The sequence below is a fragment of the Sceloporus occidentalis genome, unplaced genomic scaffold, assembly GCF_023333645.1.
Source record: "Sceloporus occidentalis isolate IW3139 unplaced genomic scaffold, rSceOcc1.0.p SCAF_4, whole genome shotgun sequence".
NCBI lineage: Eukaryota > Metazoa > Chordata > Lepidosauria > Squamata > Phrynosomatidae > Sceloporus > Sceloporus occidentalis.
Window position 1 is genome coordinate 92,937,941 of NW_028316984.1, and position 18,960 is coordinate 92,956,900.

The following is an 18,960-nucleotide window of genomic DNA, read 5'->3' on the forward strand; positions in this document are numbered from 1 at the left end:
AAGGGGAACTGCAACTGGAAATAAGAGTAAATTTCACCTTGTTGGTGGTAGTCTTTTCTCTAGTGTTGAGAAGGGAGACTTGCTCTTATCTCTGACTCAGAGAGTTAGCAGTAGGATCGGGTGACTTTTCTCTCGCACGAAGGTAGGTCTGTGGTCTGGGCAAAGAGAATGCTTTATCCTGGAATGGTGGTATAAAACCCCTCCTCCTTCAACCACAAAACACGAACGTCAAACACAAGGGAAAGCCTATTCTTATCTATGATTAGTGATCGGAAATAAGAGCTGTGTTTCCCTTGGGGTGAAACAGATGGGCAGGAAAAAATGGCTTGAAGCTGCCTTTTCTGAAGCCACATTGAAACCCCACCAACTGCACCGCCGACTCCCAAGGCAACTGGAATGCTCATGTCATGACCACATGATGTGGCTTCAAGCCAGGAAGAAGTGGAAAAAAGCTCCTCCTTTTTGAAACGGCTTTTCTCTCCATAAGACGTCTAGAGGGCACTTTCCTGCTGGCTTCCTTAGTCCCCTTGTCAACTTTAGAGAAGGCAACTTTTCCTTACCGCTGATGGACAAATGAAAGAGAGCTCTGCACTCCTCTTTCTCCTGGAGGAAGAATGCCCTGAATTGGCTTGAGTTCATGAGGCAAGGCCTGGGGAAAGGGAAAGACACTTGAGGAGATGGGTTTTCCCCTGGCATCATCTGGCCTTTGGAGCTGGAACGGTTGTCTGTAGCTATTGTACCCTGTTTGCAATTTGCATTTTAATGTCAAATATGCAAACATCTGTTCTTGATCTTCATCTCTTGTTATAGCTTTAACAGAGTATTGTTATATCATTAACAAACTGGTGGTAATAATAGTTTCCTATTTCTTTTCTTGTCTCCTATTTCCCTCCTCCTCAGTCATGGAGTAACTTTGGGCTGGATGGATTATTGCTATTTACACTATTGAAAATGTGATGAATTTTAATTAATTCTTTATGCACACACACACACACACACACACACACACACACACACACCTGTGCTTAAAATAGCACTCACATATTGAGTAATATGATCACTGAAGGTAATTCTAAATATTACAGCAGAGATGGCAGTGTGATTGAAAACTCCCCAAAGTGATTTCACTTTTGGTATTGTCCTCATGGAAAATTGATTGGTGCATTGGATCTGTCATCTCATCCTTCATATACATATGTAAAGGCAAAATACATTTGTGTTCCCTGAAGCATACATTGCTACGGCCTCAGGTTAGCACTCAAAAGTGTCATCATTCAAGTTAATAGTAATAACCGTCAAAGATAAACATTCTGCCAACCACTGAAACTATCTTGTTATATCCTGGAGTGGTCCAAATTAATTTGTAGGGTGGGAAGATTCCTGGGTATTGGTCTTGACATGGATATTCATCAAGATCTGGTTATCTCTGCCTTTAAAAGAGCAATTCTTCACCAAGCCTCAGGTGGGATTAGAGAATGGCATTGCCTAAGTGCCAATACTTTCAGTACCAGAGTTTAGAAAAGGTACTGTTACTCTTTTGGATGAAACCACCCAGAGTACTGGATATGTAATCCAAAAAAGTAACCTTTCCAATAACTGATTTGGTTGGAAAGTCTCTCTTACTTTTTGCTACTTGCCCTGTGAGGAAGATGCAGAAATTGAGTGATGATCTTATAAAATCCATGCTCAGATGGCTTTTCAGATGTTGTTGCTTGCTTGGTTGTTGGTTCAGAAAATATACTAGCTACAAAGTGAGTAGTAGCCAAATTGGATAGTATTATCTAGAAGGTGGAGGGCTGGATATTATTCTTCCTTGGATGTTTTATTACTAACATGGATTAGTAACTTTAAATAAATATTGACATTTTGACATTTGCTGTTATTTTTCTTTCTAATTTCTTCCTCTTTCTGTCTACCTCTCTGCTTCTGTCTGTCTTTAAATTTTGATTTTGCTTCCCTTTTGGATCATTTCCATTAATGCCTTTAAAACTATTTTATCAGTTATCTGTAACTGCTGAATTAATTAAATTTTCTACAGTGTATTATTGTTTTTAATATGCATTTATGTAATATTACCAAAGGCTGCACTGTTTGATACAGGTATTATAGAACAATGATAAATTTATCTTGAGGAAAAATCATGAATAACAAATAAAGAAAACTAACTAGAAAGGGCTTAAAAATCCCAGAAATCTGGCTAAATGGATTGACTAAGAAAGGTATTCTATGATAATGGTTTAGGGGAAAGATGGGATTTTGTTGTTAACTGCCCTCAAGTCGATTTTGACCCATTGCGAGGCGACCCTCTAGATGAGGCATCTCCAAGACTCCCTATCTTCCACTGTTCTGCTTAGTTCAAACACATACCCATGATCTCCCTAATAGTCCATCCATCTAGAATGCAGCCTTTCTTTCTTTCTGCTTTCCTCCACCTTTCCAATGAGTTGTGCCTTCTCATCATGTGTCTGAAGTATGACAGCCTCAGTTTTTTCATCTTGGCTTCCATGGAGATTTCTGGCTTGATCTGCTCCAGGACCCATCTGTTTGTCTCTTTGGCTGTCTATGGGATCCTCAGTCCTCTTCTCCATCACCATATCTCAGATGATTTTCTTCCTATATTCTTTCTTCACTGTCCAGCTCTCGCATCCATGCATAGTAGTAGGGAAAACAGTGGCTTGTATGATTCTAAGCTTTGTGTTCAGTTGTATATCTTTGCATTTTAGAATATTTTCTGATTCTTTCAAAGCCACCATCCCCATTCTTAATTTCCTTCTGATTTCCTGACTGCAGTGCCTGTTTCTATCAATGTTCAATCTCAAGTATTTTACTTCTTCTATTTCTTAATTGTCTAGGTTGAGTTTGTCTAGAATCTCCTTGGTCATTATTGTTATTTTCTTTATGTTCAATGGTAGTCGTGCCTTTGCACTTTCTTCCTTGATTTTCCTTTGTTGTTGTTCCAGATCTGAGAGGTTTTCTGCTAGTATTATGGTGTTGTCTGTGTATCTTAGATTATTGATATTCCTTCCTCCTATTTTCATTCCTCTTAATTAATATTATATCAATATAATATTAATTAAGATATTAATTAATTAATCCCTTGATGAAATTGATGACCCAGTCTTCAGCTGATGTTACAAAAGAAAATTCTGTTTTTATTTTCATTCCATTTCTTTCATTTGTATGCTACCTTTCTTCCAGAGTAGGACGCAAGGCAGCTCCTAGAGAATCAGTTGAAAATCCTTAACAATAATTTTTAAAAACAATTTAAAATCCCCACATGAAACAATATATAATCATTGAAAAGAACACTAAGTAATATAAAATAAAAATAAAGCACACATCCCACTAAGAAACTCCCCTGCTAACACATTAAAAGCTTTCTTAAATAAAAGTATATTTATTTGCTAGAGAAAGGAAAGCAAGGAGGAGGCCATGTATCCTCTTGCATTCTCATCAAGTGAGCCTGAGGTGGTGGCAAGTCCAAGAGAAAGACTTCTCCTGTAGATCTTAGAACTCTGGCAGGTTCATAAGTCTTGCATAACACCCCTTCTTTCTGTTTACATGGTTAACAACACTCAATATCTTTTCTGTTAGGATATAACAGTGTTCACTGTTCTCCAGATCTGCTTGTCGGAATTAAATTTTTTCTTATTTGTTTCCTCTGTGGTAGTTATGAACTTTTTTTGTCAGTTTACCGGTGGAAGAAGTAAGATTCTTTGTAAAACAATGGATGAACCAATACCAGGAATCCTAGGAAACCTCACGTTGAGAAAATAAGTATGCAAAGAGATCTTGCAGCACCTTTGAGACTTAGGACCCGAGCAGGCCAAAATAAAGCTTCAGGTCACTTTGGAGGTATGCTGTTTAAATGATGCATGTGTCCTAAGAGGCCAGAAGCCACGCTCCATTCCTAAGGACTGGAGCGCAGCTTTGGCACAGCTTCTGGCCTCTTAGGATGCATGCATCATTTAAACAGCATACCTCCAAAGTGACCCAAAGCAGCTTTTTTTGGCCTGTCTGTTCGGGCTTTGTGTAAAAAAAAAAGTTGTAACATGAGCTTTCCTAGGCTCAGTTTACTTCCTCAGGTGCAAGTACATCATGTCTACAAACACTTATGCTACAACCTCTTTTGCTTAGTTAGTCTCAAATGTGCTACAAGGTCCCTTTGCATACCACTATTTCAGATTAACATGGCTGTCGCTGAATTCTACCCCTGTGAGAAAGTAAATTACCAACGGTGGCTGCTGGCTCTCATATCAGTAGGGCAATGGATTTTTAGTCTGAACATGAAAGGAACTATCCAAGATACTAGACCCTGACCCCAAAACAGTTCCTTTAAAGTCCATCCTAAAACTCAGAGCAGATTCATTCAGTGTACTACTGACATAGGAGACCACAAGCTGCCACTGGCTTTTACATCACTAACATTTTTGGATCCTTTTTATTTTTCGACATATTATTCCCTACTGAATGTTAGTGCATGGTCATTAAGAAACAACCAGCAAAACAGGGTAGTGGTGAGATTTCAAACAGCATAGCATGCTGTAAGGAAATGTTCCAGCAGGTATTGAGATGCTAAATTCTCTCTTTTTTCTGTCGTCTAAACTAGTCCCACTTCAGGCATACCACAGCTTTATAAAACTGCCCACGTTTTACAAGTCATGGCAATTCTGCTTCTGGCATATGTCTTTCACATTTTCCAACACTCTGAGGAGGATCCTGTAATCATTTATACTGAAAGCTTGGGAAGAAATTGGCTTTGAGGGAGGCTAAATGTTATGTTGACTTTTGATCAGTGTTCCTCAGAGGTCCCTTTCAGGAATGTTGATCTTTCATTGACCATATTTTCAGTTATGTAACTTTAAAGATGTCGGTTTGTATTGCCTTATAGTGTATTTATTTTGTTATAAAGTTATTTCTGAGTCACCTTGCCAGCCAAAAAAGGGCCCCCAAGGAGACTTACTGTTAAAACCTTTAAAACAACAAGATAACAAAGCAGATTAAGAAAAGGCAACCAGTCTAAACAGACTTTTAAAAGCAGGGAGTGGAATAATGCATTTAAAACTACTCACAGAACAAAAAAGCCTTCTTGTGGAGAGCTAGCTTTGTGCTCTAAAGATTATTAGTTGTGGTTACTCATTCCATTGTTTTGGAAAGTAACTTGTTGCATTGCTTGGTATTTTCCCCTAGTTTCTATTATTTTAAAAACAAAACCATGGCTTAAATCCAGTGGCTACTTCTAATTAGAATAGGCTCATTAAATCCATTTCTTACTTTAAGTCAGCACTTAATTCAGTGAGTGGGGAATAGATTTAAGCTCTTAGGAATATGAGAATCAAACAAAACTTGAACCGTCTTTGAAAAATGTCTTTTAAATACCCTTGACAAGTAACCATTAAAGTGACTTCATTCCCACTTATTATCTTGATTTGAAAAGTGATTCTTGGTAGTGAGATGCACAGAAAGGCCTCTGAAGAAGAACATTGATTCTGTGATCAGCCCCACATGAGACAAATTTGGCCCCAGATTCATAGAACTTTATAGGTAAGAACATTATAGGTAAGAATAAGCCATTGAGAGAGCCAAAGAATTTGCCTGTTGTGCACCATAGTCCATTGGGTAAAGGGCAGAGTTTGAATTGGTCATACACCCCTTTTAAAGGAGGGGATGTAGAAAATGTACTGCGGAAACAGACATTTCTGTCAAATCTTAAAAGTGATGTGGACTCAATAAAACTAGGTCAATTTGTGTTATTTGATGGAGTTGTCCACTCAGGACTTGCTCATCTTTTTTCAGAAAGATTTAACTTTTGAATAGTATTGAGCTTGAAAAATCAGGTCAGGATGAGCATTAAGGAATTGGTTGTGCAGAACTGAGCAAAGCTGGTGAGGCTTCTCCAGGCTGAATGTACACCATACTTTCCTTTGTCAACAGAGAGGAGTTGGCCATCTGTAAGACCCAAACCAATGTGCACCGGATATATTACTGTGCCAGTTCACTGGGAGGTCTTTTTGCTTCAGTACAGTAGGGTCTCTTTTAGGTTAACAAACAACAAAGGCATTCTGCGAAGCAGTAAAAAAAAAATCCCTTACGATTTTTCATGTCAAAATTAGCATAGTGGTGGAGGTAAGCTGTCAGAGCAGTGAAACAGGAAAATGTAATATGCCCTTTGTGTAATGTGGCATTTCCACCCATTCTCTTTGCTTGTGTGTGATTTGCATTTTGCATTTAAAGTTCTATTACTCCCACCTTGTAAAAGAACTAACCTCTATTTTGAATAGATTTTGTGCACTATCCTTTCTTTTTTAAAATGGTAAGGGGTCAGTGAAAGCTGGATGGTTACATGCTTGTGTAAAATTATCCTTTTACCTTACAGCACTGTGTTTAGCTTTGCAGTGCCAAGCATTCTTTCCTGGGTGCAAGGCTTGCTTCTGGGACTCATTCTTTACTCAGCCTGAAGACAGCTGGTCTGTAAGAACTTACATTACGTTGACAAGGCCTGAACTAATCAATTTCCTCTAGGCATTTTTCCTGCAGTTCGTGGTAGATTTGCTATGCTGGCAGGTAACACTAGTACACAACATGATGCAGATGTCATTGTATCAAGCTCTTAGATACATAGAGAGAGAGGAGAGAAAGACAGAGAGAGAGAAGGGGGGAGGGGCTTAAAAAGCAACTTGGGACCAACTTGTCTAAAAAACATCCTAAAACTATTTGATGCAGTGCCCCTGATGATGCAGCATTCATGCATCTTGCTAAAATAACCTTGCTCCACATGTCTTAAACGTGGTTCCATTTGCAGTTGTGGTGGTGCATACCAATGGCTCAGTATACTAAATGTTGAGGTTGTATGATCCCTTGTTACCCAGGATGTCTTGAGCATACAAAGGAGCATCAAAGATCTGTCTACAACTTTAAGTATAATATAGTCCCTCTCTGTTAAATCCCCCAACTCCTCCAGTGCAAAAGAGAATAGAGAGAGATTGAGTCTTGCCAGGAATAGAACTGGGAGCCTGCTAGGTTTCATCAAGCATTTGGTGATACTGTGCATACAAGGAGCCTAAAGATCTGAATTTAATTAATCCAGAATAAATTAGATTACTTTGGACACTACCAGCAGACATCTGGGGTACCTTGGGGTGTGTGTGCTTATTTTAGCAATTGATTGCCAAGAATAAAAATGAGATTGTGGACAATATTTGCCCATTACTATTGCAGATATACAGATGCAGGGTTTTTTTTAATCTACAATTCATGTAGTTTGTACTGTCAAAACAAAAACAAAAGCCCCAAGCTATATAAGCTAATTCACACATAAGGCAGTGATTGCATCAGAAATGCAACAGTGTTTGCAAACATGCAAGCTGGGGAGCTGGATAGTGGAACCTGGTGGCTCCCATGCCAGTGGAATAGTGAATCTGCTTTCAGTTTAATCTGAATGTTAAAGGAGCAATCCAAGGTATAAAAGAGGGTTTTCAACCGCTGGGATAGTTCCTTTAACCTCAGATTAAAACCAGGAATAGATTTTCCACGCCATTGGTATGTAATACACCAGCTTCCACAGAAATAGGAGCTTGGCCGCAACTGTGTAATGTATATCCAGTGGGTATTGAAAGGTGCCCATCTCCTTTCCCCACTTTACATGTCACGTTGGTATAACCCTGGCAGATATAATTTCTGTGTGAAGACTTGAGAATCAGCCTATGGTGCTTACAAATGCAAGTCCAGGCACATAATATGTTTGAAAGCTTGGAAGTGAGTATCTGGAGAATTGGGCTTCTTGTTTTTGATGGGCAGGTGGATCAGAATAATTAGGATGGGGAAAGCCAGTGTATGGGCCCGTACAGAAAAGCCAAAATAAAGCTGCTTCGGATCACTTTGGAGGTATGCTATTTAAATTACACATGCATCATAAGAGGTCAGAAGCTGCACCAAAGCTGTGCTTTGGCACGACTTCTGGCGTCTTAGGACTCACGCATCATTTAAACAGCATACCCTCAAAGTGACCCGAAGCAACTTTATTTTGGCCTATCTGTATAGGCTCCATATTTCCTAATGGAGGCACACTGTTTTTTGCTCCTGCCATGCTAGCAAGCTTTTTCTTTTATCCCTCAATATGTTTTGGAATGCCTGCTAACAGTTGTATAGCCTTTACCCAGGGTCATCAAAAAAATTTCTCCTTCTACCCTCTGATAGACCTAGACAAAATATCGAAACAGTTACCCCTCAGGGGACTCCAAGTCATCTAAAGGTGAGCTATTAGAAGGAGGTTGGGGTAGTAACAGCTTTCTAGGCCCTTTGCAGTCTTTCACCTGTTAAATAGTTAATGTGCTCAGAACGGAGCTCTCAAATGATTCCTCCTCTCTCCAATATCCTCTTGCTCCAGGCACTTACCATTCACTTTCACTGCGCATTAGGTTCTTAAGGGGTCATTAATTAGAAGCAGTTTTTTTATGGCGAGGTTACAGATTTAACGTTGCCTCAAGGAGCACATATTGTTGAATTAAGAGGGATGCCTGGCTTACTTTTTCATGGAGTCTTTGTTCCTATGTTGATTGTGGAAAAGGGATTCCTGCAGGCTCACTTGAGGATTCTGTGTGAATTTCATAATCATTGGTGGCCATGCAGTAGTAACTGTTGTGAGGCCTCTAATACAGTGTTTTGGGGGATAGCATGTATGCAAACATCTTAGCCAGTGAGGAAGTCTCTAATTCATTATCACACCAGAGACCTAGAACAAATGAGGGAAAGGCAGTGACTGACAAGGAACATCTGTCTCTGTTGCTGTTGTCGTGTGCCTTCTAATAATTCCATTTGAAATGTGTTGGTGGAATTCTATGAATATCATGGATTGCTAAAAAGATAAACAGGTATTAGAGCATATCAAGCCTGAACTATCCCTAGAAGCCAAGATGAAACTATCATACTTTGGCCATAGCATGAGAAGACATGACTCACTAGAAAAGACAATAATGCTTGGTGAGGTGGTAGACAGTGGAAAAAGAGGAAGATGACATTATATATGGATAGACTCAATCAAGGAAGTCATGGCCCTAAGTCTGCAAGACCCAAACAGGGCCATTGATGACAAGGTGACTTGGCAGTCCTCCATAAATAAATAAATCTATATTATTATTATTATTATTATTATTATTATTATTATTCATAGAGTCACCATATGTCATAGTCAACTTGGTGGCAGTTAACAACAACAACAACAAATTCGCTGTCTCTCTCCCTCACACACACACACTATCCTCCCTAGGTCCAAACAAGACCAGAGGCAGAAGAAAGACCATTACCTCTGCTTCACACAGAGAACAGAGCTTTCCATTAGTTAGTACATCTGGCATTCAAACTGACTGAAGCAGGTAATGATTCGGTTCTCTCTGCATCCCGCTGTGGTTATTCAAATTTATTTTATTTATTATATTAATTTGTATCCTGCTTTTCTCCCAAAATTGGGACCCAAATGAGACAGGATCAGCCAAAGTTAGTAGAAACAGGAGATAGTGATGGTGGCGGTGGTGATTATCCCTCATACATACATCATTTCCCATCACTACACCAGCATAATAGAAATAACATTATGAGTAGACCTTAGAAAAGGATTGTGTTGACTACAGCCTCTGACATCTGCCAGAGAGAATGACCACCAACTGTAGTGGCTAAGGACCTCTTGCAGTCATAGTCCAGAAAAATGCCTTTTCTGAATGTTGCTTATGAACTAGGTGTTTCATGTAGATCTATGTGAATGTGGCTTTCATGCAGTCTTCCATATTTTTGCAGAGAAAAACCATGAGGGCCTTCACGTGTTCATGTGTCTAGGTACAGTTAAATGGATTTCCTAGTTCCTAACTTGCTTATTCACTTCTTGTGGTAATGTTTGCATCATGTAAGAGGATTTGAATTATACAACCAGAACATTAACTCATCCACATCTTCCCTATTCTTTTTTTCTGATGACATCAGCAATTCATTGTAGAATCAAACAATTTGGAACTAAGATAATTCTAAATTGCTTTGAATCATAAAATCATAGAGTTGGAAGAGACCGCAAGGGCCATCCAGTCCAACCCCCTGCCATGCAGGAAATCTAAATCAAAGCATCCCCGACAAATGGCCATCCAGCCTCTGCTTAAAGACCTCCAAGGAAGGAGAGTCCACTACACTCCAAGGGAGTTTGTTCCACTGTCGAAAAGCCCTTACTGTCAGGAAGTTCCTCCTAGTGTTGAGGTGGAATCTCTTTTCCTGTAGCTTGCATCCATTGTTCCAGGTCCTGTTCTCTGGAGCAGCAGAAAACAAGTTAGCTCCCTCCTCAATATGACATCCCTTCAAGTATTTAAACAGGGCTATCATATCATCTCTTAACCTTCTCTTCTCCAGGCTAAACATCCCCAGCTCTCTAAGTCATTCCTCATAGGGCATGATTTCCAGACCCTTCAACATTTTAGTCGCCCTCCTTTGGACACACTCTGGTTTTTCAAAACCAAAGACTAGTGCATTAGAGATTCAATATTATTTCCAGGAATTATAGCAATATCAATAGCAAGTACATTTCTATACTGCCTATCACTATACTTAAGCACTCCCAAAGCGGTTTACACTGTGTAAGCTAATTGCCCCCAACAAACTGGGTACTCATTTTAGCAACCTCAGAAAGATGCCAGTCTGAGTTGACCCTGAGCTCCTGGCTGCTATTGAACTCAGGACCTTGTGGTTTATGAGTGAGTGGCTGCAGTACAGGCATTTAACCACTGTACCACCATGGCTCTGATACAGCTCTATAAATAATACAACATATTTATTCATTATACTTGAATCCCTCCTGGATACTCAGTAACAATGACTACAAAAAAGTATTCTATAAGAAGGGCCACATCTGCGCTTCTGCCTTCATCATCTGGGAAATATGTTTATTTATTTTAAAAAGACATACTTATTTAAAGGTGCTTTATCAAGGAATAAATTATTCTGAAGAAACCCTGAAAAGTTTATATAATATTTATTTCTCCTAAGGATACTATTTCCAACAGGGAAATATCACTCCATGTTAGAGAAGAAGCATCTCTCAATATTGAAATCTGTAGAAACCCAGCTTTCCTTCTACCTTTCTACCTCCTCCAACAGCAACTGAGAGTATGTAAATAAAATTGGCAGGCATAAAACTGCAAAAAGTGCAGCTACTCCATGAATTTGTAATATCAAGAAGTAATAAAAATGTATAAATTTATTATCAGTCATGGCTGTTTATCAGTATGTATATGCAGTGTGTACATCAAGCAACGTAAGCAAAGGCATCATGTAAAGTCACTGCATGGAGAATATGGTGAAGTTTCCTCTCAGAAGTTCATGTAATAAGACCAGAATCAAGATTTACTAACTCATAAAAATCATACAGTAGTAGCCAGTAGGGACATGGTGGCTTAGTGGTTAAGACACTGACTCTGACGATCACAAGGCAACAGGTTGAGATCCAAGTGCCACACGAGGGAGTGAGCTCCTGTTGCTAGTCCCAACTTTTGGCAGCCTAGCAGTTTGAAAGCATGTAAATGTGCAAGTAGAGAAACAGGTACCTCTTCAGTGGGAAGATAACAGGGTTCCATGAAGTCATGCTACCCACATCACCACAGAGTCATCTTTAAGGAGCCCTGGTGGCCCAGTAGTTAAATGCCTGTACTGCAGCCACTCACTCAAAAAGCATAAGGTTGTGAGTTCAAGACCAGCAAAAGGGCTCAAGCTTGACTCAGGCTTGCATCCTTCCAAGGAGGTGGCTAAAATGAGTACCCAGACTGTTGGGCGTAAATTAGCTTACAGTTGTAAACTGCTTAGACACTGCTTAGGCGGTATGAAGTGGTATATAAATGAAGCTGTTTTAACAATGCTGGCTCCCTTGGCTTAGTAACGGAGATGAGCACCGTCCTCTACAGTTGGTAACAACTAGACGACCACATCTAAGGGGAAACCTTTACCTTTTTAGTAGCCATGGTAGCAGTAGTAGTAGTAGCCAATCTAGCCACTCTAGATTTTTCTGGGTCTCAGGGCAGATAATGTCATTAGATCTCTGGTATTCATACTCCACAATTCCCTTTGACAGTGGTGATGTGGTATATTCTGAGACTAGATCTCATTTTAAAGGGTCCTTACCCTCACATAAAAGAAAAGTATACTTCATAATTTACTGTGGTTTCACTTTCGTGAGACCACAAGTTAAACAGGGTCATGGTAAACATAATAAAACGAGAGTCAAACTAGATGCTAATGGAAATGCATATTCCCTATGATATACCTTTTTCCCTCCAAATTAGACATGTGTTGGAGTTTCCTCAAACATAGGCGCGTTACAGACGGGCCTAAGAGGCGCCGTCCTCATGCCGTGATTACGCGTGAGGGGCGGCGCTTCCAGACACGCCTTGCCCCTCGCACGTAACCTATACGTCAAGATAGCAGCGCCCTATACATAAGGGCGTCGCCATCTTGACGTAGCGGACACTCTGCGTCCGCACGTCCAAACCCAGAAGAGACGTCGCGAGTGCGCGCTTTGGCACTCGCGGCGTCTCTTCCGGGTTCCTGGAAGGAGCGCAATTTGCACGCTCCTTTTTTGCTCTGTGAGGGAGTCACGCAGTTTGGCTGCTGCGGCTCCCTCACGGAGCAAACAGCTGTGGCCCAAGACCGCCCCTTTTGGGCGGTCTGTAACGGGCCATAATCCAGTAGACAGACTGGCAAAATAAGTCTGATTTTTACCTTCCAGTGACCATTCACAAAAGAAAACATGCTAAAAGCAAAATATGCAGATGAAGACAATCCTGTGCTATAACATGCAGATATTTTTCATCACTTGAAAAACTGTACGTATTGTCTAGTTTGACCCTTTAAATTCTGTGTCCTTTTCCCCCCTTTGTATTTAAATTTATATTTTGTTTTTCTAAATAATACAGTTGTTCAGTCAGCTTATTTCATTGGCTCTGGGTTCAAGCTGTGGGACATCCAGAATTTTTAATATCTAGGAAATGCATTAATTTATTATCTTCAAGAAAAAATATTTTGGATACAACTCTGTGTACATAAGCAAGGTGTGTCTAGTACCCATTGCAATTGAAATTTTGGTTTTCTCTGAGCTCTTGAAGATTTTGCTGACATGGATGTAAAGGAAGTAGTTAGATAATGGTAGTTACTAGACTCAGGCTTTAATATGAAAACAGATTGATCTGGACTTGCTTGTGAGTGTTACCAAAACATCAGGCACTTCTGGTATTGTGTTCCCCATAATAGCCTCTGAAATGTGACTGTTTCTGTGACAGCAAATAGAAGTTCAGGTTAAGGCATGGCATAGATTATAACATCATAGAATCTAAACCTACAGGTACAGGATTAGAATAGATATGTAAGGTCAAGACCGACAATTTATTACAACAAATTAGACATGTTTTTATCTAATATAACTGGAAAGATCAGTTTTGGAATTTTATTTTTAATATATTGGTATATAATATCAAATACAAATTGTAATGCAAGATGCGAATTTGTATAATTTTCATTCATCTCATTTGTTCTTTCTTAAAAGTATTTTTATATATGTAACATTTTGGCATGCGTTTCCGTAGCTGACGTTCTAAAATAATATTAAAATTTTAGTCTCTTCAATCTAATTTGATCTGGGTTGAGTATGGTTGTTTTGTTGTTTTGTCTGTCAAGACTTGTTTTAATTTTTTGTGTAGTGGGGTGATGGTGCAAAAGGCATGATTTTTTTTTGTATAACCATAACACACCAACCACACACACATTTTGTATAAAACATTGTACAGTATTGAATATTCCCACATGGGTTTCTAGAAACTTTTTTTTTACAAAGTGAGATATGTTTTTTTTCCAAAAAGCCCCACAATTTTCATTCAAAACCCTCCCCTTTTTCCAGGAACCCATATGGAGGGTGTTTTGTGCAAAATTGCTGGGATTTATGCAAAAATTCAGTAATTTTGCATGCACACACAGAAAAACATGGGTGTCCAAAAAAAGGAGATTTTCTGCAAAGAATGTTGTTTTGCACAACAAAAAACCAACAATTTTCATAAAGCAAACAAACAAACAAAAAACATGCATTGCTTTGCAGAATAATCTCCCAAAATACTTTGGGATGTTTGAATACTGGATTAAAATCCTCATCTATATGTTATTCTTTCCATTGAGTTTTCTCAGTTTAGAGTTCCATTTTTTGTCTGCAGAATGAATAACAGCGAATATTACTTCTGTCACTAGCATAGCCATACTGAATAACTGTGAGCATGTCACATTCTACTCACCTTACTTCTTAGGATGGTTGGAAAAAATAACAAGTGGGCTCCATTTACATTTTCCCAAGTTCCTTGGAAGACAGGTGTAATGAAGATGTGACCAATAAGGTAGCTACTACATAGTAACATTTTTTGTTCTTTACTACCAATAAATCATTTGGCTTTCCCCATACACTCAGTTCTTGATAAATTAAAAAGAAAGTTGGAAATGATTCTGAACTCTTCTCAGCTTTTGAGTGACTTTCAAACAATGCCTTTACTTTATAAAATGTCACCTCTTCTTATTACTGTGTGATTATTGTCTACAAGACTGCTATTGATCAAGTCAATCAATTCCAAATGCTGGAGGGGCATTTCTTGCCACAAGCTGGGAAAGTTGTACATTGTTTGAAAAGTGTGCTTTTAAAGCTCGTACTTTAAAGAACATACTCATCCTTCTTCAGTGACTTGTTGCAGAGAGCAGTTCCTATCAGCAGCTTTATTTTCCAGACTTCATTAATATTATTCATGCTTCGGGGGACACAAGAATTTCATGTTTCTGCATCTTAAGTTATCTGCAGTAATAAAGAAAATGTGTTTGCATGTTTGGAATCGAGTGCATACCATTTCATGCCTGAAATGTTAGTTAAATGTAATCCTTTGCTTTCATAAGAAATTCTGAGTATTCCTATTGTCAGAAGAGAAAAAGTTTAAAATGGAAGGAAGATTTTGTTACATATTTTTAGCTAATCTTTTCCTCTTGCAACATTTTTCATGCATCTTAAGAGCAGGATACAAACCTATCCCTGTTGAAGTAGGACAGGCAGCACATCCTGACAGAATTTCTTCATGGGCTGAATGAGAGGCCTTGGTTGTCAGAACTCAAAGTTGTTTGCTACAGCTATGATGTTACTATTACTATGTTATTATGATGTTACTGAAGTTACTATAATTGCTACAGACTGTGTTGTTGTTGAGCTATTTTGTGGGATGATACTAAACACCATATGGCTTGTAATGGATCTTTGGCCTCAGTGTGTCAATTATTGGATGAATACACTCATCCCTTCATATTTGTGACTTTTATATTTGCGGATCTGATTATTCACAGACTTGATTAGGAATATCTAGGTCCTCTGGTGCAACTCAGTGGTCAACTTGAACTAAACTTGGCCCTGAAAGACCTAGAGATTCCTAGAGATAATACTCCACTAGGCATTTGTATCTCCTCCAGTGCATTCTATGGTCAGTGTCTGTTGGACATTGACCACAGAGTTGCCCTGGAGAACCTAGAGATTCCTTAGAGAGGTGTCCTCTCGGGTAAAAACATGGTGTTTTTGTTATTTGCAGTTTTTCCATATTCACGGGGGTCTTGTGCCCCTAACACTAGCGAATATGGAGGGACAAGTGTACTTTCCTGACATTTGATGACAAACCAGATATTCTAGTAATGCTTCACAACTCCTTGTAAAATGCTGTATTGTGTGTTAAATCTGGGAAGGAATGGGGTGAATGTTCAGTGAGCTGGTTTATTACTCAATGCACAGTTTTGTGTGGGTGGTATTAAAGATGATGAATTAGGTTGCCTATCAGTTAGGAGGAAGGAAGAACCACTTCTTTTCCTCAGCTAGAGCTATATTATCTTCGAATACAAATGAACTACTTTGGAGAACTTAAGCAGGACTGAGCAGAGTTCAGAAATGGAAACTCCAGCACACAGACTACATTGATGGCATTCTATAAGTGGCTTCAATCTGAACTTTTTGCTCTATGCATGGAAGGAGCTGCCACTCAGGAAGGTAGAGGTAATCATAGAAAGGAACCATTTAGTGTATGAAAAATTAAGGTCCAAACCAGTTACAGTAATAATTTGTGTTCCTAAATAATGTGCAGGAAACATGTTAGCAAGGATACTCTTACCTAGCTCTTCTGCCCTTTCTGCATTTTATAGTTCTGTAAAACTGTTTGGACTCAGGTTGTCTTAGACCTCCAGAACAGACTTCCTAGTATATAATGCTACAAGACAAGCTGCTAAACAGAATTGTGCTTTAACAACTCATAAAATACTTTGCCACACCTTGAAAGCCGTCTTGCAAAGATCATTTAACTTTCTTTTCACCTGAATATGTTCAAGCAGCATAAATTAAACTAAAAACATGAACTAGCTTGGTAGAGGGGGAAATCTGATCTTGAAAGCCATCTGCAAGCTATTAAATCACAAATTAAGGGCAGCAATACATCATCTGTCAAAACCCATATTTCAGCACCAAGGACAACAGCACAGACGCTTGTCTTGCAAGCAAGTCTTTCATTCCATTGTGTGTGGCTTCTATTGGGAAGATGGGGGTGTTAAATCCACCCTGATTTCATTAAGTGCATGACCTCACACAGTGTTCCATGTTCAAAGTTGCTTTATTTAAATCCCCACAGTAACACCACTGGGATTCATCCCTAAATATTATCTCTCAGGAGACTAAATATTATCTCCCAAGAGACTAAATATTTTCTCTCCACTGGATCTCTACTAGTCTGTGTCTTCCTTTATTATGACCAGTACTGGGTGTCTTTTTAGTGGCCCCTCACTGTGGATTCTGGAATCCTCTGTCACTTCCATGCTTTCTCATTCAAATGTGAATGCTGATAGCTCCCTCCTTCCTGTGGTCTATGAGGATAGGCTGGTGACTTGTCTAGTTTTAACACATTCCAGGAATAATCCTCACTGGCTGGAGCAAGGGAGGAATGGGTGGAGAAAAGTGTGCCAGCTATGAATTTGCCTGGGTTATTAAAGGTTCTGTCAGTCCTCCCAGGTAGCTGAGGTTGCCTGGATGGCAGTCTGGCCAGATGATTGTTGTCTGGCTTTGTCAGCATGTTGCTGGCTTGTCATACCAGATGTGTGGTAGAGTTGTTGGGCAGAGTAACCCTTCCTTGGCATGCATGGGCTTCAAAAAAAATCTCCATTCCTCCTGAACTGATCCTCCTCTATCTCTCTCATTTGGCACCTTGGCCAGTTCTTAAAGCAAGTAAGGGTATTATACAGCCCATGAGACATATATAGCCTTTACAGGAGTTCACTGCAGCCCAGGGAACCTCCCTTATCGCCTAACAACCTCCCAAAGATGGCAATCCAACCAAAAAGTGTTTATACTGAGGGAGAACTTTAAAGGGCAAAAACAAACAAACAAAAAAACTCCTTCTGGGGCCATTACAAGTTCTTTTCAGGAGCTCCCCACCCCAAAACAGGGCAGGGGGCAGAAAACACTTGATGCCTTGGGAAAGAACTGGATGTGAAGCCTCCTTCCTTCCAGTCACCCCAAATGGGGGCTGTGACCCTCATGTGCCCTGGAGAGGCCACAAACCAGGCACTCAGTGCTATCCCCACCTATGGGGACTCCTGGGAGGTCTACCAGGTGTTAGGGCCCAAAGATTGCAATCACCCTTGTCCTCTGCAGCAGTAGTGGCCTCCTGTTGATGAGGAAGCCACTGCCAAGGTGAAACAGAGAGGGGTGCACTGCCTTTCTCTTTTACCACTGAGGTGGCCTGCTCTTGAGGAGGGAGCCACTGCAGTGGCAAAACCAGGTGGAGCATGCTTGCCCTTCTGCTTTGCTTCAATGGTGGCCTTTTCTTTAGGAGAAAGCTGCTGCCACAACAAAACCAGGAGGGGCATGCTTGCATCTGCTCACCCCACAGTGGGAGGAGTGTGTACTGTACTCCCTGCACCCCCCCCCCTAATGATGCCACTGTGGGCCATGTGGCCCTCTATCTCCAAAAACATACCTGCCCTTGTCTTAAGGGGTTGTTGGCGGAAAGGGCACCTTGTTTCTGTGCCTGGGTTATCAGGTATGTAAACTGCTTAGCTGGCATTGCTGACTATTCCTGCTCCCAGTACAGATCCTCCTTGTCAGCTGTTGGGCTAGTAGCTGATGAGTCCCTCCAGTGCCTCACGTTCAATTTTTGACTATATATATATGTCTTCAATTATTACACCACTGGATATCTCTCTGCACTCACTCCACCCTTAAAATGTCAACTCAGGCTAACTTAACAAACTGTCCAAGGTCACATGGGGCTGCGGACCATCTTGGTGATTTTGCTGTGTTTTTGTTTAACAGTGGAATTCCCCTCCCACACACACACACACACACCTTTCTGTGTTAGAATTTATTTCAGTGTTTTTACATGTTATCTCTGCTGTCAAGCCATTCTGTCAAGTGCATACTATCAGATTTTATAAGCAGATCAATGGCCTGATTTGTATGCTAGACAAATATTTCCTTGTTCTACCAGAACTGCCTTGGAAAACATCAAATCATTTTGTGTTTAGGGAATTTTGATCACTTCAGTTACTTGTAAGCTCATTATTTAAAAACCACCCCTCATCAGAAACCATATTTCAGTTTCAATTTCTTTAATTTTTATGTGGATGGGTTTACCTCAGTTAACAAAGCAGATATGTTCCTGGGCTTTATTTCTTTAACAGAAACATTGGTACCAGATGTAGAAATAACATGGAAAAGATAGGAATAGGATAGGGATACACCACAAAACAGAAGAGCAGTTCAAGTTTCAGCAAAGTTTTTATTCAAAATTAAGGTCATGCTAATATGAAATGAAACAATCAGGTCAGGTAAGCCTTGCATAAGTGAACAAAAAAAAAATGAACTTTCTAGGGCCCACTTGGAAACTTCTTCCA

The 18,960-nt window shown here is 39.8% G+C and overlaps 1 protein-coding gene across 11 annotated transcripts in view; it reads left to right on the top strand.

Moving 5' to 3' along the window:
* LOC149314349 (tetraspanin-4) overlaps positions 1-18,960 on the top strand; it is a 771,146-nt gene that overhangs the window by 610,212 nt on the left and 141,974 nt on the right. The window contains exon 1 of one of the 11 annotated variants that reach the window (XM_089520929.1): positions 12,797-12,848. The exons of the other annotated variants lie outside the window; for them this stretch is intronic. The gene's annotated coding sequence lies outside the window, so the exon portion shown is untranslated. Of the gene's footprint in view, positions 1-12,796; positions 12,849-18,960 lie in introns of those variants that run through there. 11 annotated transcript variants of the gene reach the window in all.